At 44.7% G+C, this 23,304-nt stretch overlaps 1 pseudogene; it reads right to left on the bottom strand.

Moving 5' to 3' along the window:
• Positions 1–3,424: 3,424 nt before the first annotated feature.
• On the bottom strand, positions 3,425–19,098 carry LOC135573653 (galectin-related protein-like; annotated as a pseudogene).
• Positions 19,099–23,304: the final 4,206 nt, after the last annotated feature.

The raw sequence follows: 23,304 nt of genomic DNA on the forward strand, positions 1-23,304 counted from the left end.
ACAATTTCGTTAGCTACTAATGTTAGCTAGCTTTGAAACAACAACAGACCCATTTGAGATTAGGCAGGTGTCTTAAACTGGCAGGCTAACTAATGCTGTGATTAGATATCTAGCTAGTAAACTAGATACGTAGTTCTTAATAGTTAACCTTAGCCAGTTAACTGTGAGCATACATGAGACAGGCGTGTTTGCTTTTCAAAACACCAGCAATGTTTTATTTAACTAATCCTGGTCCAAGGGCCTACGTCGGATACAGCCCATATTGCAGATCCAGAGCATGAGCTCGTGTGGCGGTAGATATAGCACTTCAGCAACATATTTACTTAAAGTAGCTATATTGAAGCCAGTCACTAAACAACATCGTGTGAAAAAAAAACCTTGATGAATGAATTGAAAGATTCAGACCATTGAAGAAGGCTCTTGCGGCATAATGCCACACGTAATGCCCTGGACCAGAGCTAACAACTAGCTCGCTAATAGCTGCTTGGCTAGCTATTTCCCCTCTTACCTTCAGATGTTGTAGCTATGGCATGTTCTTCTCACAACCGGGATGTGCAGATAAACTAAGATGTACGAAACAAAATGTTGATTTAGAGTAAATACCTGTTATGATAATTAGCGTAGCAGGTGCCTGGACTGTAGCTAGCTACACTGCCTCTCTCTATCAAGCTACTGTTGCTGCATCTCTCCACTTCACTCTGTTGGCATGATAACAAACGAATAAAACAATTGTGCCGATTCGTTACTTTTTGTAATACCAGCCCAAATGTTTTAATTTGTAAAATCCTCATTTTATTTGTTTATTTATCTTAGATTAAATAAGAGTTAGTGTTGATTTACAATTTTAAAAAATATATATTTACAAAACATGAGATCTTCTGGGTAAAGTGGGTAGGTAACTATACTTTCCCGGCATGGCATGTAGTTGTAGAGTATACACCTGTGATGAACACATCGCTGCTCACATGGAATTGCCACATATCCTTTGTTCATACTGTAATAATGTTAACATGGGTTATAGCCTACACCAGCTGTGCTGTGCTCACAGACACACCTAGACAAGTGCACCTATCAACTACTGGACTGTGATTGAAGGACGCTCATGCTGCATCTATTTTATTCAGCTGAACATGAGAAATATTGTAATTCAAGTTGAGAGGGAGATAGAGAGAGAAAGAAAGAGGCAGACAGACAGACAGAGGCAGACAGACAGGCAAAAGATACAGAGTTATAAATATTATTATCATGGGTTATAAGAATCCAATCCATTCAGTGAGATTGTTCTTCCATTAAGAACTGCTATGCATGGCCTCTGTAGGCTAAGTGGACTCAACGACACCCACATAGAATAAGCTATTTGTCATGTAATGTGTCTGACTGACACATTGTCAAGGTCAACGTCTCAGAGAGATGAGGGTCCTTTTTCGGTCATCTGGCGTCGCTCAGCTGGAGAGAGAAAATACATTTAAACACATCTATGTTCTTGAAGGTGCCCTCAGCTCCCAGCAAATGAGACTTGGTTCCACAAGTTATTTATTCCTTGTTATAACAACACAGTCATTTTGCATCCCAAATAGCACCCTTATCCCTATGTAGTGCACTAATTTTGACCACAGCTGGTCAAAGGTAGTGCACTATATAGGTAATAGTGTGCCATTAGGGAGCCGCCCACAATCAGTCCACATTCAATATTGACATCCACAAATCTGGAGCCTGCTATGGCAGCAATACACAGTCATTGACTGAGCCTCAGAACTCTATCTGGCTATCTGTGCTCATGGGACTCAGATTAGGTTGAGCAATCACTCCAACCAGATTAGATTACTGAGTAACGTTCAATCATGTCAGATCGTCTCTATAATCTTTTAGGATTACATCACATTGTTACCAATGGATATCATAAAATCAGTCAAGTCATATAACAGCTGAGGTTTCCACATTATGAAGCAGACACTGTTTCAGTGACAATTAGAGTTAAGTGCCTTGCTCAAGGGCACATCAACAGATGTTTCACCTAGTCTGTACAGGGATTCAAACCAGTGACCTTTTGGTTACTGGCCAAACACTCTTAACCACTAGGCTACCTACCGCTACAAAATAACATCTATAAACAGACATCTTGAAATCATAAAAATTATATTATAATTATATAATTTATATTATAATTATATTATTAATATAATTGTAAGTAGATTAAAAAAGGTGCTACATCTTATTAATAGGAATGTGATAATAATGTTACTATTGAACAGTACAGACTTACATTCCAGTGGTAACAGTTTGGTAAAGAAACAGCAGGTGGCGGTACAGAGTATAAACAAACCATCACGAGAGTCGTGCTGAGCATTCCATTGACAGCCCGACGAAACAAAAAAACGGACCCTTACCTTAACCCCTAACCTTTATCTAATTTTAACAATTTTGTCTTTTAAATATCAGTTTGTATGTCAGACACATCCCCTTAGTTTTTCCCCGAGGCATCCCAGGCTGAGGAAAGCAGTTTGAAAGGGGCAATCTGTGATTGGTACAGCCCATTTTGGACGTTTAAATGAATGATAATACCCATTGATTCTTGAAGAATAGAACTTCTAAATGAGCTTATTAGTTCATCTGTCAGAACCCATCAGAACCTAATCAGCTAGTTTTACTCAATTGTTTGTAAACAATGCAATTGTAAATCAAAACAGTCAACTGAAATACTGATAATTTTGATAGCATGGATGGTCAGTCCTGTCATTTTGATATCATGGATGGTCAGTCCTTTCATTTTGATATCATGGATGGTCAGTCCTTTCATTTTGATATCATGGATGGTCAGTCCTTTCATTTTGATATCATGGATGGTCCCTTACATTTTGATATCATGGATGGTCAGTCCTTTCATTTTGATATCATGGATGGTCAGTCCTTACATCCATAGCTCGGTCTATGTATTTGAGAGTGGTTACATTTCTGCAGCTCCATCCATCAGATGTTTATTGCCAGAAACGTGGTTGGGTTACCACTCTGTTATTGCTGATTGCTTCTTTAATCCATTCCACTGCTCCTCCACATAACTGCATAACTTCCTGTCTGTAATCACTCAGTGACTGTGACAAAGGCATTTGTGTCTGTCAGGCAAGACGTCAAATGTCAAACCAGCGGACTCTACCCTATCTCTCCTTCTCACACTGTCTCCATCCCTTCATCTCTCTCTCTCTCTTTTCGCACTCTGTTTCAGACACATGCACACAGACTACACACACACTCTCTCGCTCTCCCATACGTATTTTATGCACACACACACACAATCTCCTTCCTTTCCTCCTCCCTCTCTCAGCTTGGCAGGGGCAGGACACAGACTCCCTTGTTTTCCTGATGGCTCGTTGTCAAGAGCTCCATACTGTGGTTCAGCCCTGTCAGAATGAAACACATTGAGCACCGGTACATTCCAAGATGACACATTTATTGGTCTACAAAGTAGTCGTTTTAACAAAAGCAAGAGAGCACAACTAGTGGAATTACTCCTTTAATGAACACAAACAAAACATGCTCCAATGCAAAATGTTACAATTCTCCATGAATGACTCAACTTGGTTTCATTCAGTTAGGAAATAGTGTCTAATAAGTCTGCGTGTCCCAAATAGCACACTATTCCCTACATAGTGCACTACATTTGACCAGTTGAAAGTAGTGCTCTATATAAAGGAATAGATTGCCCTTTGGGACACAGACAAAGAGTTGTATTGCTCCTATGGGACTGGTTATATGCAGAATCCTCTGTTGAAAAGCCAGAATAGAGAATGAAGGTGTTAACCAGGGATCTTCTTTCCTGAGTCAGTCAGCCAGACAACACGAGCTACATCAGACAGAAACAACCTCTTTACATGTTGTAGCAGACAGGCTTCTTTTACACTTCACACTAAACAACTGGATTTGGTCAAACTTCTCATCCTAAATCCTCATCTGATGTCAATTGGTGAGAGAACAACTTGGTCAAACCTAACCTTATAGATAGTCTTGTAATTCAAAAGCATTAATCTTTTAATATTTAATTTAACAGGCACTGTTTTAAAAATATATGAAAATGGCCTTGTTCTTGATCAATGAAAAGGAAACCCTATAGTACAACATCAACAACAGCACAACCTAACCTACATATGACAGTCCATAATAACTAGTTTGCTTTTCCAAAAAAGCAATAATAATTACTGCATCCCAAATGACACCCTATTCCCTAAGTACCGTAGTGCACTACTTTGAACCAGGGCCCATAGAGCTCTGGTCAAAAGAAGTGTCACTTGTAAGGAATAGGGTACCATTTGGTACATAACCATTGACTCGGGCCTTTTCCTTCCAACAGCAGTTTAATGCTTCACTAGGCTATAACACCGCTGGTAGAAAGAACAAAAAGACATCTCACATGTTTTGTAAAAGTCTAAAAACAAAAACTAGGAAAACCTATAATCTTGGCTTCTCAGATATACAATATGCTCAGATAGTACTTGTATTCAACAACCAGACCGGGGTTCAATTACTACTTGAAATCTTTCAAAAACATTCCGTTTGCTCTGGTCTAGTATGCCTGGAGTGCCTGATGGGCGGGGCTTGCAGTTCTTGTGACTATTCTATTGGTTCCATTGTGCCAGTCAAGCTCAGTAAAGCTCAGATAAAGTATTTGAAATGATATCAAATAGTATTTAAACCCAGGTCTGTCAACAACACAGGTGTCCCGAAACGCTTTGCCTATAAAGCACAGACACATTTTCTCATGTAAAAACCAAGGCCATGTTCAGAATATGTAGAAAATGGGAAGGCATGTTGACATCATCAAATTACAATCGGGGAGCAACGACATTCAGTTCAAACCAAAAGTCTTATTTTTATAAAGTCTCATGTTTTTCTGCTGTTTTTCCGAGGCCATTGTAGGTCAGAGTGGGTTGAATGGTATTTGTGTTGTGGCAGGCTGCAGCTGTAGACCCAAGGGCTGAGTTCAATCAAACACGCACTGCAGGTATTTCACATTGTGGAGAAGTCCTACTAGCTCCTGTGTTCCAGCAATACACCATCTCAATCAAATCCAAACCTGATTTCTTCCAATTAGCATTGATTGATTCATCAGTATTTATGCAGTTTACCAATGTAATGGTTTTTTTCTGTACTGCATGTTTGCTTGAATATCAGTCCTATTAGAGGAGTTAGGATCATGAGACACAAAGTTACAAAACAAGCCTTTCTAGGGGCTTTGTCAGTAGTGGGGTGGCAGGGTAGCCTAGTGGTTAGAGCGTTGGACTAGTAACCGAAAGGTTGCAAGTTCATATCCCCGAGCTGACAAGGTATAAAACTGTCGTTCTGCCCCTGAACAGGCAGTTAACCCACTGTTCCTAGGCCGTCATTGAAAATAAGAATCTGTTCTTAACTGACTTGCCTAGTTAAATAAAGGCAAAGTAAAAATGTAAAGGATTTACTAGGCTGTTGCAGATAGAGATATGAAGTATAGACTGGTTACCATTCCCTATTTCACAGTCATGACTGTTCTACACAATATATTTCTATGTAAATGTTGTTGTGCCCCTCCAGAATAAGCCCCGCCCCATGTTGTGAATCAGGAAGTGTTTGTGTTATCTCCCCCCCCGTTCTTCCTGGATATACAGCGCCACGGGAGTGAGTGACCTCTCAAGTTGACCCCTGGACCACAACTGACAGGCTGAACGACAGGCGAGATGCTAGAGTAACAGGCTGAACCACAGGCGAGGTGCTAGAATGACGTGACAGGCTGAACCACAGGCGAGATGCTAGAGTAACAGGCTGAACCACAGGCAGATGCAGGCGAACAGATGACATGTGACAGGCGAGATGCTAGAGTTAAGAATAGAACACGTCTTTTATTCTGCCTCGTGGTTTTAACCACAATTTGGTCTTTTATACATAGATGTATTATTAGGTTATTAAATTAGGTCTCTTAAGGATTTCCCATGTGAATCATATAGGCCTACTTATTTTCCCATGGGGCAACTGGATATTTGTTTGTATTTAAAATTAAGTAGTTTCACGAGGGATGGTTTCCACTCACTACAATCAGAAGTTGTGGTTTCACGAGGGATGGTTTCCCACTCACTACAGTCAGAAGTTGTGGTTTCACGAGGGATGGTTTCCCACTCACTACAGCCAGAAGTTGTGGTTTCCCATGAGGGATGGATTTCACGAAAGGGGTTTCATGGTTTCCCACTCACTACAGCCAGAAGTTGTGGTTTCACGAGGGATGGTTTCCCACTCACTACAGCCAGAAGTTGTGGTTTCACGAGGGATGGTTTCCCACTCACTACAGCCAGAAGTTGTGGTTTCACGAGGGATGGTTTTCAACTCACTACAGTCAGAAGTTCTAGTTTCACGAGGAATGGTTTCCCACTCACTACAGCCAGAAGTTGTGGTTTCACGAGGGATGGTTTCCACTCACTACAGCCAGAAGTTGTGGTTTCACGAGGGATGGTTTCCACTCACTACAGCCAGAAGTTGTGGTTTCACGAGGGATGGTTTTCAACTCACTACAGTCAGAAGTTGTGGTTTCACTAGGGATGTTTTCCCACTCACTACAGCCAGAAGTTGTAGTTTCACGAGGGATGTTTTCCCACTCACTACAGCCAGAAGTTGTGGTTTCACGAAGGATGTTTTTCAACTCACTACAGCCAGATCAGCACCAACAATGAAATCAGCCCCCCGAAACACACCCAGACTCAGCCTAACACAACATTAAGGATACAATACTGTTGAGGTCAGTGCATTGGGCTGGTTCATACAAACTCTCTCTCTCTGTCCTCCGTATTGCCTTCCTAATAGCCTACTGTAGTTTCCTTATGGAAATGAGTGCCTGTCATGCAAAACATTAAAAAAAGAGTTCTCCATCTTCGTACCTCAGGAAAACCCTGTGTGACCATCCAGGAGAAAAAGACAGAGTGGATGATGTTATTGCTCTCTCACAGAAAAGAAAGACCTGTGCATATGTAGCCTACTGAACAATTCTACATCCCACAGAATATTGTCATGGATTGCCTACTGTAATGATGTTCAGAGACCGAACGTCTCATATAGCACACACACACACACACACACATTCATTACCAACCACTCACTATCCCCCCCCCCATACTGAATGTGATGCACTGTTCAGAGTTCAGTCAGTGCAGTGGCCTATCTTGGCAAAACCAAGGAAGGGTCCATTTGAAGCATCTTACAGGGGTAATCCAAGGAAGGGTCCATTTGAAGCATCTTACAGGGGTAAATCAAGGAAGGGACCATTTGAAGCATCTTACAGGGGTAAACCAAGGAAGGGTCCATTTGAAGCATCTTACAAGGAAGGAAGGGACCATTTGAAGCATCTTACAGGGGTAATCCAAGGAAGGGACCATTTGAAGCATCTTACAGGGATAAACCAAGGAAGGGTCCATTTGAAGCATCTTACAGGGAGGGTTAAACCAAGGAAGGGACCATTTGAAGCATCTTACAGGGGTAAACCAAGGAAGGGTCCATTTGAAGCATCTTACAGGGGTAATCCAAGGAAGGGACCATTTGAAGCACTGTACAGAGGGATGTCTGACTACAGCAAACACCAAACCCCTCAACCTTCAAAGTTATCATCACTTAAAGGTGCTACAGCCCCAAAACCCAATTTCTCTGTAACATGAAGGAGACTCACAATTGAGCCTTTTACTTTCTGTTTTGGTCCAGCAGCTTCGAACAGCTAGAAAAACTATATATGTTTTATTATTGAACATATGTTTAGTTACACCCCTCAAACGCGACTCTGGACCTCCCAAAAAAAGCAGTGAAACTGTCTTGGACACCAGGTGGGTGATATTAATGATCAGTAGGAACAGAAAACCAGCAGGCTCTGGACCTCGTAAGGTCAGAGGTGAATACCCCTGCCCTACACTATTCAGTGCTTGTTTTCTCACATAAACTGAAATTGAGCGAACAGTGTAGAATTTTTTTAATCAAGAAATTACAGAGATTTCTACATTGGCCACCTGACCCGATTTCCAATAGATAACACAGCCACAAAGTCAAACCAGCTTTCCCATTTTGACAACAGATGCCTCTCAATGGGAGAAATCAATAGGCAAATATTACAGCCAGCTAAGTAATACTGTGAAACACTATCATTCCACTATTACAATGGCATTTTTAAAATCCTGTGTAGCACCTTTAATCCAAAGTCCCTCCCTACTCATCTACAACTCAGAGCTGACTTGCTCCTAACAGGAAAGCCGCATCCCAAATGGCACCCTATTCCATACATTGGGCCCTGGTCAAAAGTAGTGCACGTAGGGTCAAACGTGTCTTGGGTTAGGGTTAAAGTTAGGGTCAAAGTTGTGCATTATGTAGGGGCAACCGAAGAATGAGCGCTCCCTCCAACAACTAAGCCCAGTAAGAGACAATATAGAGAAGGAGATCCCAAAACTAAGCCCAGTAAGAGACAATAGAAAGGAGAGATCCAACAACTAAGCCCAGTAAGAGACAATATAGAGGATGAGAGATCCAACAACTAAGCCCAGTAAGAGACAATAGAAAGGAGAGATCCAACAACTAAGCCCAGTAAGAGACAATATAGAGAAGGAGAGATCCAACAACTAAGCCCAGTAAGAGACAATAGAAAGGAGAGATCCAACAACTAAGCCCAGTAAGAGACAATATAGAGGATGAGAGATCCAACAACTAAGCCCAGTAAGAGACAATATAGAGGAGAGATCCAACAACTAAGCCCAGTAAGAGACCATATAGAGAAGGAGAGATCCAACAACTAAGCCCAGTAAGAGACCATATAGAGAAGGAGAGATCCAACAACTAAGCCCAGTAAGAGACAATATAGAGGAGAGATCCAACAACTAAGCCCAGTAAGAGACCATATAGAGAAGGAGAGATCCAACAACTAAGCCCAGTAAGAGACCATATAGAGAAGGAGAGATCCAACAACTAAGCCCAGTAAGAGACAATATAGAGAAGGAGAGATCCAACAACTAAGCCCAGTAAGAGACAATATAGAGAAGGAGAGATCCAACAACTAAGCCCAGTAAGAGACAATATAGAGAAGGAGAGATCCAACAACTAAGCCCAGTAAGAGACAATATAGAGAAGGAGAGATCCAACAACTAAGCCCAGTAAGTGACAATATAGAGAAGGAGAGATCCAACAACTAAGCCCAGTAAGTGACAATATAGAGAAGGAGAGATCCAACAACTAAGCCCAGTAAGAGACCATATAGAGAAGGAGATATCCAACAACTAAGCCCAGTAAGAGACCATATAGAGAAGGAGAGATCCAACAACTAAGCCCAGTAAGAGACAATAGAGCGCTTTGATGGAGCACAATAGCTCCCCTTGGCACCATGTGATGTCCGTGTGCCCCATTCTTGCTCTCCTGGCTCGGTTTCGAGAGAGCGAGAGATAGATAGATAGAGAGATGCAGTGGGCCATAGAGAGAGAGAGATATAGACAGAGCGATTTATACATTATATTATCTACCTCACTTGCTTTGGCAATGTTAACACATGTTTCCCATGCCAATAAAGCCCTTGAATTGAGAGAGAGAGAGAGACAGAGAGATGCAGTGGGTCCATAGAGAGAGAGACAGAGAGAGAGAGACAGAGCGATGCAGTGGGTCCATAGAGAGAGAGAGACAGAGAGAGAGAGAGAGAGAGAGAGAGACAGAGAGAGAGACAGAGACCGAGAGAGAGAGAGACAGAGCGATGCAGTGGGTCCATAGAGAGAGAGACAGAGAGAGAGAGAGAGACAGAGACCGAGAGAGAGAGAGACAGAGCGATGCAGTGGGTCCATAGAGAGAGAGACAGAGAGAGACAGAGAGAGACAGAGCGATGCAGTGGGTCCATAGAGAGACAGAGAGAGAGAGAGAGAGAGAGAGAGACAGAGAGATGCAGTGGGTCCATAGAGAGAGAGAGAGGGGTCGAGAGAGAGAGAGGTCGAGAAACAGAGAGAGAGAGAGGTCGAGAGACAGAGAGAGAGAGAGAGGGGTCGAGAGACAGAGAGATGCAGTGGGCCATAGACATGGGGCAGTGTGTTGTTAGAGGCATATCAGTGATGTAGTGGTAATTAACAAATAGCTGAGTGAACTCTGATCCCTGTTTGTGGTGAGTAAAGTAACGCAGGAATATATTTTCAAAGCATTTTTCTGCAATAGGAGGGTAAATGCTTACGCAGAATACAAAAGGTGTGTAAAGCTGCGATCACGTGAATTTACCCTCCACTAAACCACTGAGTCATATGATGCTCCACTAAACCACTGAGTCATATGATGCTCCACTAAACCACTGAGTCATATGATGCTCCACTAAACCACTGAGTCATATGATGCTCCACTAAACCACTGAGTCATATGATGCTCCACTAAACCACTGATATGATGCACTAAACCACTGATGCTCCACTAAACCACTGAGTCATATGATGCTCCACTAAACCACTGAGTCATATGATGCTCCACTAAACCACTGAGTCATATGATGCTCCACTAAACCACTGAGTCATATGATGCTCCACTAAACCACTGAGTCATATTATGCTTCACTAAACCACTGAGTCATATTATGCTCCACTAAACCACTGAGTCATATGACAGTTATTGGTGAACAGTAGTAGCTCTGTGTGTTGATAAAGTGGTGGGCACTGGTCCAAAGTAGTGCACTAAATAGGTAATACACTCTTAGCAAAAAGCAATCCAAAAGGGTTCTTCTGCTGTCCCCATAGGAGAACCCATTCTGGTTCCAGGTAGATACACTCCTAGAATAAAAAGGTGCTAAGGTGCCATTTCAGATGCGGAAATTGGTTGAATCAATGTTGTTTCCACGTCATTTCAACAACCAAAAAAGTATTTCTGATGACGTTGAATCAATGTGGAAAACTGATTGGATTTGCAAAAAGTCAACAACAAAAGCATATTTTTTTCACCCAACGTTTAACCTAAATCCAATGACATGGTGGAATTCTTTGTTGATTTCACGTTGAATTCACGTTAATTGACAACTCAACCAAATTTAAATCAAAACTAGATGTTGAACTGACATCTATGCCCAGCTGGTATGCTACCATAGAAACACATGGCTGCTGTACATTCATAACACCATTCAGCCTTCCTATTCTTCACAACAATCAACCACTGATCGATAACCGCTAGCTAACGGAACAGTCTGTAAACTTCAAGAGGCACCGGTTACAGTTGAGTCAACTGTTTTTTATTTTGGGCAAAACATTTCACTTCGGTGTTCCCTAATGAATACGACCCTGGTTTAAAAAATGCTCAAGTGTGGAATAATCTGGTCTGTGATAGCGAGGTTTGACTGAATGGTTGTTTAGGCTGGCCATCGCTGGGTGTGTTTTCACTATGGGCTTTTTCTTCATGTCAGTGAGTCCAGTGAAGCAAACTCCTTAAAAGGATAGTTCACTCCAAGATAAACATCCTAGCAAATTTTTCAAGCCTAGAAACACCACCTGAGTTCATATTCCACACCACGTGTTGTCTAGACTCTGCTGTGAGCCATTGGAGAAACCTACAGATCTCATCTAGAACCCAGATGAATAGGAAAGATTGGCACCTCTAATTCCAGTTTATTAGCTCCACACAGAACAGTTGAGGTATAAAACACATCTGATAAACTTAGATTTTGTGGTGAACTACCCCTTTAAACGAACCAATCGTTCATCACTGTTAAATAAGCAATGTAAACGAAGCTCCAAATGAACGATACATTCTATTCACTACCACATAGCTCTATGTCAGTGCAATATCTATATCTACAGGAGGAGAATGGTTGCAATGAACTGAAACTGTGAGTAAGAACCACCATTAATACATTGCATACAGTTACAAGACATTTCAATCAAAAAGCTGCTACGGTACATCTTGCTGAGACTCCACAATATAATCCTCATTTCCCTTTCCAAATGGCACCCTATTCCCTACGTAGTGCACTACTTTTGGCCAGAGCCCAATAGGCCCTGATCAAAGTAGTGCACTATATAGGGAATAGAATGCAATTTAGAATGCAACCTCTGTATGTAGGTCATTGAGTTAGGATGCCAATAACCATGACAACCAACCAACCAATAAAACCCAATTCAAGAACATGGAGGGAGTGCAAAAATGGAAGCTCCCATAATACTGAGCTTGTCAACCCCACGAGATAACCCTCATTTACAGTGATGATGTTATACGTGATAAATAGTGTTGATTCCTGAGAAACCTCCTGAGAATTGTAGGATTTCTCCACATGAAAGCAAATACTTTTGAGTGCTCTACGGCTGTGTCCCAAATAGCACTCTAGTGCCCAATAGTGCCCCAAAAGCAGTGCACTATTACATTTGGAATGGGGCCCCCTCTCTCAGCAAAATCCCCATAGGATGCTTGGTAACCATGAGCAGGCGTTTATATTGTGAGATCCCTGACACACACAGAACTGAGGAAGAAAACAAAGGAATTGTTTCAGAACAAAGACACACAGAGCTGCGTTGCATTGCAACCATTCAACCAACAATTAGGAAGGTCACAATAACGTCAGATCTTGGTTGAGACGTGACAAGATAAAGGGGAAAGAAGAAGAGGAGTGACGGCAGAACCAAACCGGGATGGGCGAGTCCTTTCCAAAGCGCTAGGCCCACTGTCGCTGCAGTGTTGCATTGTGGGTATTGTAGTAACAGGTGTGTGTGTTCACCTGTATTGAGGTCTTGTTGTGTCACACACTGGCATAGCAGCTGGGTTGGTTAACCTAGCTTGGTGATCTTTAAGTAGACCCCCTTCTATCCTCACTGTATCGATGGACAGCAAAGATTTCACTTTGTGAAAAAGTCAAAGAGCGGGTTTCCGTGAAAAAGTCCGTCACAAATATCCGGAAGCGCGTGTGTTCACAGTGGATCTCAATCTGGAGAGAGAGAGAGAGAGAGAGAGAGAGAGAGGGGGGGGAGGTGGTAGAGGTAGAGAGAGGAGCGAGAGAGAGAGAGAGAGGGGGTGGTAGAGGTAGAGAGAGAGCGAGAGAGAGAGAGAGAGAGAGGGGGGAGAGAGAGAGGGGGAGAGGTGGGTAGAGGGCGAGAGAGAGGGGGGTGGAGAGGCGAGAGAGGGGGGGAGGGAGAGAGAGGAAAGATGGAGATATAGAGAGAGAGGGGGGAGAGAGAGAGAAAGATAGAGATAGAGGTGGTAGATATAGATAGAGAGAGAGAGAGAGAGAGAGAGGGGGTGGAGATAGAGAGAGATAGAGGTGAGGAGAGAGAGGGGGTAGAGAGAGAGTGGTAGAGAGAGAGAGAGAGATGGTGATAGATAGAGAGAGTGAGAGAGAGAGAGAGAGAGAGAGAGAGGGGGAGGGAGAGAGAGGAAAGATAGATATAGATAGAGAGAGAGAGGAGAGAGAGAGAGAGGGGGTAGTGGAGAGAGAGGAGATAGATAGAGAGGGGTGGGGGGTGGAGAAAGAGAGATAGAGGTGGTAGATAGAGAGAGAGGAGATAGAGAGAGGGGGGGGTGGAGAGAGAGAGATAGAGGTGGTAGAGAGAGAGAGGAGAGATAGAGGTGGTAGATAGAGAGGGAACAGAATAAAACACCACATTTCTAAACAAAGTCACATTATGTGGCCATGTGATTCTTTCTCCAAATGAAAGAGAGCTTGTTAGTTTTGCATAATTTATCACATCTCTAAACCACATCCTCTGACAAATGTGTGACTGGAGCAACCTGCTTTACAATAAAACCACAACAAGGAACAATGTGTGTTCCTTATCACTGGGCTATACATTTACATAACGTCTGTACTGATTCATATCAGAGCAACTAAAGAGAAGTCAGAGAATGGTGGAGCGAGGGAGTGTATGAGATAGAGATAAGGGTGGAAGGCCAATTATCATGAAGTTAAGACCCTAGTTAACTGTGGTCCCATAGGGTTCTGGTCAAAGGAAGTCTACTAGAAAGGGGATGCGGTGCCATTTGGGACAAGTTGGATAAGAACGTGAAGTGTTCTTGGTACCCTGAAGGAATGGTCGGGTTCGGGGTTAGAATTTAAAAAGAGAGTGGATTGTTATGGTATCTTGAAGGCCTGGTCCAGTTAGGGTTATGGATTAAGGGTTAGGATTAGAGGTTAGGATTAGAGGTTAGAGGTTAGGATTAGAGTTTAGGATTAGAGGTTAGGGTAGGGATTAGAGGTTATAGGTTAGGATTAGTGTTTGGATAAATGTAACAGGTACCCTGAACGGCTGGTCAGGTTAGGTGTTTGGATAAGTGTAACAGGTACCCTGAAGGGCTGGTCAGGTTAAGTGTTAGGATCAGTGTAACAGGTACCCTGAAGGGCTAGTCAGGTTAAGTGTTAGGATCAGTGTAACAGGTACCCTGAAGGGCTGGTCAGGTTAAGTGTTAGGATCAGTGTAACAGGTACCCTGAAGGGCTAGTCAGGTTAAGTGTTAGGATCAGTGTAACAGGTACCCTGAAGGGCTGGTCAGGTTAGGTGTTAGGATCAGTGTAACAGGTACCCTGAAGGGCTGGTCAGGTTAAGTGTTAGGATCAGTGTAACAGGTACCCTGAAGGGCTGGTCAGGTTAAGTGTTAGGATCAGTGTAACAGGTACCCTGAAGGGCTGGTCAGGTTAGGTGTTAGGATCAGTGTAACAGGTACCCTGAAGGGCTGGTCAGGTTAGGTGTTTGGATCAGTGTAACAGGTACCCTGAAGGGCTGGTCAGGTTAGGTGTTAGGATCAGTGTAACAGGTACCCTGAAGGGCTGGTCAGGTTAGGTGTTAGGATCAGTGTAACAGGTACCCTGAAGGGCTGGTCAGGTTAGGTGTTTGGATAAGTGGCGCAGGTACCTGAAGGGCTGGTCCAGCTTAGGTGTTAGGATCAGTGTAACAGGTCACCTGAAGGGCTGGTCAGGGATGAAGGGAAGTAGTCGAAATAGGTTCTCCTCTGGTTTAACTCCATTTTCCCGAGAACGTCCCTTAGGAGTTACGCAGAAACTGGCCCAGCGGTAACCTGTCCCTTAGTAGTTAACCTGGTCCCTTAGTGGGCGCTGAGTTTCAGGGCCACATCCGGCTGTGGCTCCTCCTTCTCTGTGCCTGGTCCCTTAGTGGCCGCCCTAGTCAGGCTGACGTCAAAGCTGAGACGGAAAGAAACATAGAGAAGAAAAAAGAAACCTGGTGTCTCTGTGCTGGTTTAACAATATCCCTTTTTACCCTAGTTAACCTGTCCCTTAGTGGGAGCCCTAGTTAACCTGTCCCTTAGTGGGAGCCCTAGGTAACCTGTCCCTTAGTGGGAGCCCTAGGTAACCTGTCCCTTAGTGGGAGCCCTAGTTAACCTGGTCCCTTAGTGGGAGCCCTAGGTAACCTGGTCCCTTAGTGGGGTAACCTGGTCCCTTAGGTAAACCTGTCCCTTAGTGGGAGCCCTAGGTAACCTGGTCCCTTAGTGGGAGCCCTAGGTAACCTGGTCCCTTAGTGGGAGCCCTAGGTAACCTGGTCCCTTAGTGGGAGCCCTAGTTAACCTGGTCCCTTAGTGGGAGCCCTAGTTAACCTGGTCCCTTAGTGGGAGCCCTAGGTAACCTGGTCCCTTAGTGGGAGCCCTAGGTAACCTGGTCCCTTAGTGGGAGCCCTAGGTAACCTGGTCCCTTAGTGGGTTCACTAGGTAACCTGGTCCCTTAGTGGGAGCCCTAGGTAACCTGGTCCCTTAGTGGGAGCCCTAGGTAACCTGGTCCCTTAGTGGGAGCCCTAGGTAACCTGGTCCCTTAGTGGGAGCCCTAGGTAACCTGGTCCCTTAGTGGGAGCCCTAGGTAACCTGGTCCCTTAGTGGGAGCCCTAGGTAACCTGGTCCCTTAGTGGGAGCCCTAGGTAACCTGGTCCCTTAGTGGGAGCCCTAGGTAACCTGGTCCCTTAGTGCGAGCCCTGGGAGACATGGTGGAGCCTATAGGGACGTGGTGCTGTAGGGGACCCTATAGTGGGGCCTATAGGGACATGATGCTGTAGGGGACATAGTGGAGGGCCTATAGGGACGTGGTGCTGTAGGGGACATAGTGGAGGGCCTAGGGACGTGGTGCTGTAGGGGACATAGTGGAGGGCCTTAGGGACGTGGTGCTGTAGGGGACATAGTGGAGGGCCTATAGGGACGTGGTGCTGATGCTGTAGGGGACATAGTGGAGGGCCTATAGGGACATAGTGGAGGGCCTATAGGGACATGATGCTGTAGGGGACATAGTGGAGGGCCTATAGGGACATGATGCTGTAGGGGACATGGTGGAGGGCCTATAGGGACGTGGAGGGCCTGCTGTAGGGGGACATAGTGGAGGGGACATGGTGGAGGGCCTATAGGGACGTGGTGCTGTAGGGGACATAGTGGAGGGCCTATAGGGACATAGTGGAGGGCCTATAGGGACATGATGCTGTAGGGGACATAGTGGAGGGCCTATAGGGACATGATGTTGTAGGGGACATGGTGGAGGGCCTATAGGGACATAGTGGAGGGCCTATAGGGACGTGGTTCTGTAGGGCACATAACTGTTGTCATTATGTTCTGCATCTGGAGGAGCAGCATGTTGACATCTCCATGAACTTTAGAACCGGCATTTAAAACTGATGTCACTAAATGTGTTTTTAAACTGACCATTAGTTTCTATTGAGGCCTATAAAGGACACACCCTAAAATGTCTCAACAAGCACTGTGTCCCAACTGGAACACTATCCCCTTTGTAGTACACTACGTTTGATGAGGGCCAATGTAGCCCTAGTGGCCTACATAGGGAATAGGGTGCTATTCGGGAGACAACCCAGCTCTGCCTCAGCCTGGCCTGACTGAGAAGGTGAACACCCTGCCTTGCATTTTGAAAAAGCCATCCTTTCTCAACACACCCACCCACACAGTTCTCCATGTCTCCTCTTCACCTCCCCAGGCTGTTTCGTTGCCTTCTGCCATGCTGCTAATAATAAACTATTCTTTTGATCTTTTTCCTTTCTGAGCCTGTGTTCGATTCTGTCTTTTACAATACATGTTCTCTCCTTCTTAGGCTAGATTCACATTTTTCAGCAGACATAACATCGAAAACACAGCATTTCACCAATAAACATGTAATACACAGGCCTATAACAATTCATTCTATAGGCTACAGTCTTACAGAATCACAACTCCACCTAAAATGGAATGGGATTTAGAATCTAATTCAAAAGCACTATATGAAAGATAAGAAGTTGGTAATGACAATCAGATAAGCCAGGGTGCCGTTGAAAAATAGACCTAGTTAGCTCTAGTCCAGGGCGTCTTCTCTTCTTCAAGAATAAGTTGAAGGCTCAGCATCAGCCAGCTGCACGTAACGACATGGACCAGGGCTAAGACCTAATGAGTGGAGGTTATATCGCCCTGGACCAGAGCTAAGACCTAATGAGTGGAGGTTATATCTCCCTGGACCAGAGCTAAGACCTGAGTGGAGGTTATATCTCCCTGGACCAGAGCTAAGAGACCCCTGGAAGAGCTGAGTGGAGGTTATATCTCCCTGGACCAGAGCTAAGACCTAATGAGTGGAGGTTATATCTCCCTGGACCAGAGCTAAGACCTAATGAGTGGAGGTTATATCGCCCTGGACCAGAGATAAGACCCAATGAGTGGAGGTTATATCTCCCTGGACCAGAGCTAAGACCTAATGAGTGGAGGTTATATCGCCCTGGACCAGAGATAAGACCCAATGAGTGGAGGTTATATCTCCCTGGACCAGAGATAAGACCCAATGAGTGGAGGTTATTGTCTTAGCCTACCTGTCTGGCTCCAGATCAACAATGCCCATGACAATGACCTTCTTCCCCGGCCTCATACCACCTCTGATGCGGCCGGTGAATGGCACCTTCTACGAATGAAAGACAACGTTTTATTTTAAATCATCACATTTAAATCATCATCACAACACATAATGTAGACAAAGAAAAAGGTTGTAGCCCCCATCCTCCAGGGTAGGAGATGTGGTAATTATTTTTTAACGGATTATTAACACAGGCCTATATTTTGATTAACGTGGGTGTTTCAGGATGAATAGTCCCACCAGAAGCCGTGCAATGTCCTCCCTATCCGGCGAGATGAGCCCGGGGTTCCCGAACGAATCGTTGTGATGGTCATCTTCAGTATTCTTCAAAACCACCAGAGACAAAAGGGGAGGAAAAAACACAACGTATTGATCAGGTACAGCCTAAATGAAAGTAGCCTAACGTATTGATCAGGTACAACCTAAATGAAAGTAGCCTACTCAATGTGCGGAGTAGCCTAGCGTCTTAAAAGGCTGCTTATTGCTCTAGATGTCTTCTCTGCGGTTGAAAAAGCCGACGGAATGGTCTTCATGCCGCTATTCAACAATGAAAAGGTGGGGAAACCCATGGCTGTCAAAACATCTGTCATGTTGTAGACTAGAGCGCGTAAGACCTGTGAGAACCGTCGGTCATTACCACCAACTCGCACATAGACAGCCCACATTGTACAGTGATAACGAGAAGTAATGCACCGCTGCTGTATCAAGGTGAGCACCACACAGATACATTTTATCATGCAGAATCATAGTGAATTTGTTCCGCGCCCACATCAGAGGTCGGCTCCGGCTGTGTTTGGGAATGCACGGACAGCCTATTGCCATATTACTCCCCACAATCATAGAAACTTCATGATGACATAAAGTATAGCTCTACACAAATGACACGCTTAACCGTTTTACGTGCAGACACAGAAAACAACCAATTCCAAGCAAACCGCTGTTTTCCTGAAAATTGTATTACTCACTATTGCGTCCCTTTCCGTTGCCGACACCGCCATCTTGACTTGTACAGAATACCATAGGATGCTTATCAGAAGAGAGGCAGCCCGGACAGTCCTCCTCTCCTGGAATGTGTCAGCGTCGTGGCAGCAGTGACTCAGTCAACATATTTCTAGATGTCCACACTCACACTCCACATGCAGCGGAGATGAATCGTAAACAATACGTGGAATTACCTGCGGTATTCACATTTAGGACTAGGATACGTCTGGTGTAGCCTGGGTGAGGTGTTGTAGTAGGCTATGTCTGGGCTGTATTTATCCGCTCTAGAAATGGGTGGATAGTCTTTTTATTTTGCTGACGTATGCTTTACAATAGTAAGAGGGGCTTTGGTAATCCCCGTCTGTTCGTGAACGAGAACGAGCCAGGCTAATCAGATTTTAAAATTCCTACAAAGAACCTTCACCTAATTAAACTGTACCCCCATAAAGTGGGGGCACTTCTCTCATTCGATTCTAATCTTGAGTGGAGATATTTTGTATAGCTTCGTTCCTAGACTAATTAAAGAGGCCTGGTATGGAGTAGGAGCCTAGGATAGAACATTTTACCATTTTGGGATGATAATGATAGTGAACAAAATGTGGCGCTAAAGAAACAAACGATTTGATATATAAATCTAGGCTATAAGAGTACAGCTACTTATGTTCTTGAAAATGTAACCTTTATTTAACTAGGCAAGCCAGTTGAAGAACAAATTCTTATTTAAAATTATGGCCTACACCGGCTAAACCCGGACGACGCTGGGCCAATTGTGCGCCGCCCCATGGGACTCCCAATCACGGCCGGTTGTGATACAGCCTGGATTCAAACCAGGGTATCTGTAGTGACGCCTCAAGCACTGAGATGCAGTACCTTAGACCGCTTCGCCACTTGATTCTAAATACTACGTTCATTGACAAATATCCTACTTTGTTGGACACCGTTGAGCTATAAATAGCATGTTTCCGCTCAATAAATATATAGAACATTATTTGCCTATGCAAATCAGGAGGGCATGTTTACATTGTTAGAGGGCGTCCTTCTGTGGCAGTTCACGGTACTACAAATACAAATCCTCTACTCTAGGCCTGCTCTATTCTGCAGTTCCATCATCCAGAAACAAGGTCTCATTGGGGTTCTATATAGAACCTATTGGTTCTGTATAGAACCATTTCTTATAAGAGTGTAGCCAACATGTTGTAGACAGAGATTGGATGACAAGATGTTTTGTGGGTCTCAAGCCTTCTGTCTTCTCACCCTGTTAGTGACTTCCTCAGTCAGAGCAGCCTACATGATTGGATAATAGGGGCTGTGTGTTGGGGCTGTGTGTAGCCCTGCAGTAGGGTATAGAGGAGATGAAAAGGTTGGGACTGAATTGGCTACTGAAGAGCTGCTGGTGTCTACTTTTATTTATTTATTTTATTTCACCTTTATTTAATCAGGTAGGCTAGTTGAACAAGTTCTCATTTACAACTGAGACCTGGACCTACTACCGTTATGCCCTTGAGCAAGGCACTTATTCTGTAACACAGGGTGACTCAAAAGACAGAAAGGCACATCTCCGACATTCTGTCCATTGCAGCACCTGTCTCTGAAGTTATGCTGGCTAGCCCAGGACATATCTTCTACCATCCTCCTTTCTTCAAGTCATGGGGGCTAGCCCAGGACATATCTCCTACCATCCTCCTCTCTTCAAGTCATGGGGGCTAGCCCAGGACATATCTCCTACCATATTCCTTTCTTCAAGTCATGGGGGCTAGCCCAGGACATATCTCCTACCATCCTCCTCTCTTCAAGTCATGGGGACTAGCCCAGGACATATCTCCTACCATCCTCCTCTCTTCAAGTCATGGGGACTAGCCCAGGAAATATCTCCTACCATCCCCCTCTCTTCAAGTCATGGGGGCTAGCCCAGGACATATCTCCTACCATCCTCCTTTCTTCAAGTCATGGGGGCTAGCCCAGGACATATCTCCTACCATCCTCCTCTCTTCAAGTCATGGGGGCTAGCCCAGGACATATCTCCTACCATATTCCTTTCTTCAAGTCATGGGGGCTAGCCCAGGACATATCTCCTACCATCCTCCTCTCTTCAAGTCATGGGGACTAGCCCAGGACATATCTCCTACCATCCTCCTCTCTTCAAGTCATGGGGACTAGCCCAGGACATATCTCCTACCATCCTCCTCTCTTCAAGTCATGGGGACTAGCCCAGGACATATCTCCTACCATCCTCCTCTCTTCAAGTCATGGGGACTAGCCCAGGACATATCTCCTACCATCCTCCTCTCTTCAAGTCATGGGGACTAGCCCAGGAAATATCTCCTACCATCCTCCTCTCTTCAAGTCATGGGGACTAGCCCAGGACATATCTCCTACCATCCTCCTCTCTTCAAGTCATGGGGACTAGCCCAGGACATATCTCCTACCATCCTCCTCTCTTCAAGTCATGGGGGCTAGCCCAGGACATATCTCCTACCATCCTCCTCTCTTCAAGTCATGGGGACTAGCCCAGGACATATCTCCTACCATCCTCCTCTCTTCAAGTCATGGGGGCTAGCCCAGGACATATCTCCTACCATCCTCCTCTCTTCAAGTCATGGGGACTAGCCCAGGACATATCTCCTACCATCCTCCTCTCTTCAAGTCATGGGGACTAGCCCAGGACATATCTCCTACCATCCTCCTCTCTTCAAGTCATGGGGACTAGCCCAGGACATATCTCCTACCATCCTCCTCTCTTCAAGTCATGGGGGCTAGCCCAGGACATATCTCCTATCCTCCTCTCTTCAAGTCATGGGGGCTATCTCCTACCATCCTCCTCTCTTCAAGTCATGGGGACTAGCCCAGGACATATCTCCTACCATCCTCCTCTCTTCAAGTCATGGGGGCTATCCCAGGACACATCTCCTACCATCCTCCTCTCTTCAAGTCCTACAGGACATATCTCCTACCATCCACCTCTCTTCAAGTCATGGGGGCTACCCCAGGACATATCTCCTACCATCCTCCTCTCTTCAAGTCATGGGGGCTAGCCCAGGACATATCTCCTACCATATTCCTTTCTTCAAGTCATGGGGGCTTGACAAGTTTGAATGGGGACAGAGGCATTGATGCCCAGTCTTGACATTATCTCCGGGTATCTCATCCTGGAGTTGCCTTTACTGGCAACACTGTGCCATCTTACACCCATAACAATATCTCCTACCATCCTCCTCTCTCCAAGTAATGGGGACTATCCCAGGACACATCTCCTACCATCCTCCTCTCTTCAAATCATGGGGACTAGCCCAGGACATATCTCCTACCATCCTCCTCTCTTCAAGTAATGGGGGCTAGCCCATGACATATCTCCTACCATCCCCCTCTCTTCAAGTCATGGGGGCTAGCCCATGACATATCTCCTACCATCCTCCTCTCTTCAAGTCATGGGGACTAGCCCAGGACATATCTCCTACCATCCTCCTCTCTTCAAGTCATGGGGACTATCCCAGGACACATCTCCTACCATCCTCCTCTCTTCAAAACATATCCAGGTGTTAGAATGGCCAAGTCACAGTCCAGACCTGAATCCAATCGAGAATCTGTGGGACTGAAAACTGCCAGGACATAACTCACTGAGCTCATCCTTTGCAACGAGGAATGGGAAAAAATTCTTCAAGTCATGGGGAATCTAGCCCAGGACATATCTTTGCACCCCAATTTTTCAGTTTTTGATTTGTTAAAAAGTTTGAAATCCTCGTTCTTCATTTGTGTCCCAGTTGTTGATTCTTCACAAAAAAATACAGTTTTATATCTTTATGTTTGACGCCTGAAATGTGGCAAAAGGTTGCAAAGTTCAAGGGGGCCGAATACTTTCGCAAGGCACTGTATATCCTACCATTCTCCTCTCTTCAAGTCATGGGGACTATCCCAGGACATATCTCCTACCATCCTCCTCTCTTCCCTGGTCTGTCTATTCTCTTCATCTCTCTCGTTGGCTTCTTTCCATCTTCTCAACCCCCCCAAACACACACACACGTCGACAGATCTCCCACCAAGTCAATACTGGGACCCGAACCAGCAACCTATCCTCCTCTCTTCAAGTCATCCGGGGGCTAGCCCAGGATTGGCCATATACCACACCCCCTCGGTCCTTATTGCTTAAGAGGACAATCCCATACACCAGAGGTTTCCTCAGGAAGGTAGGAGAGGTACATTTGGAATAATTCTATGGAATAGTGTATATCCTAGGGTTGGAAAATTCCTCTAACTTTCCCAAAATTCCCAGGTTTTCCAGAAATTCCGGTTGGAAGATTCCTGAAATCAGGAGGGAATACACAGGAAATCTAGGAATCCTCCAACCAGGGTGTCTTGAAAACCTGGGAACGTATCAGTGCAACACAAGCTCCAAAGAAAATGGCTAACCCAGTATAGGGCCGACCATTTTTGGGGGATCAATCTGCTCTGTTTATTGTGCTAAGATGGCATCCTGCTGCCACACATAGACCTCAACTAGGGAAACTAATGTAGCCACACATAGACCTAAACTACAGAAACTAA

The sequence above is a fragment of the Oncorhynchus nerka genome, linkage group LG10 (assembly GCF_034236695.1).
Source record: "Oncorhynchus nerka isolate Pitt River linkage group LG10, Oner_Uvic_2.0, whole genome shotgun sequence".
NCBI classification, from domain to species: domain Eukaryota; kingdom Metazoa; phylum Chordata; class Actinopteri; order Salmoniformes; family Salmonidae; genus Oncorhynchus; species Oncorhynchus nerka.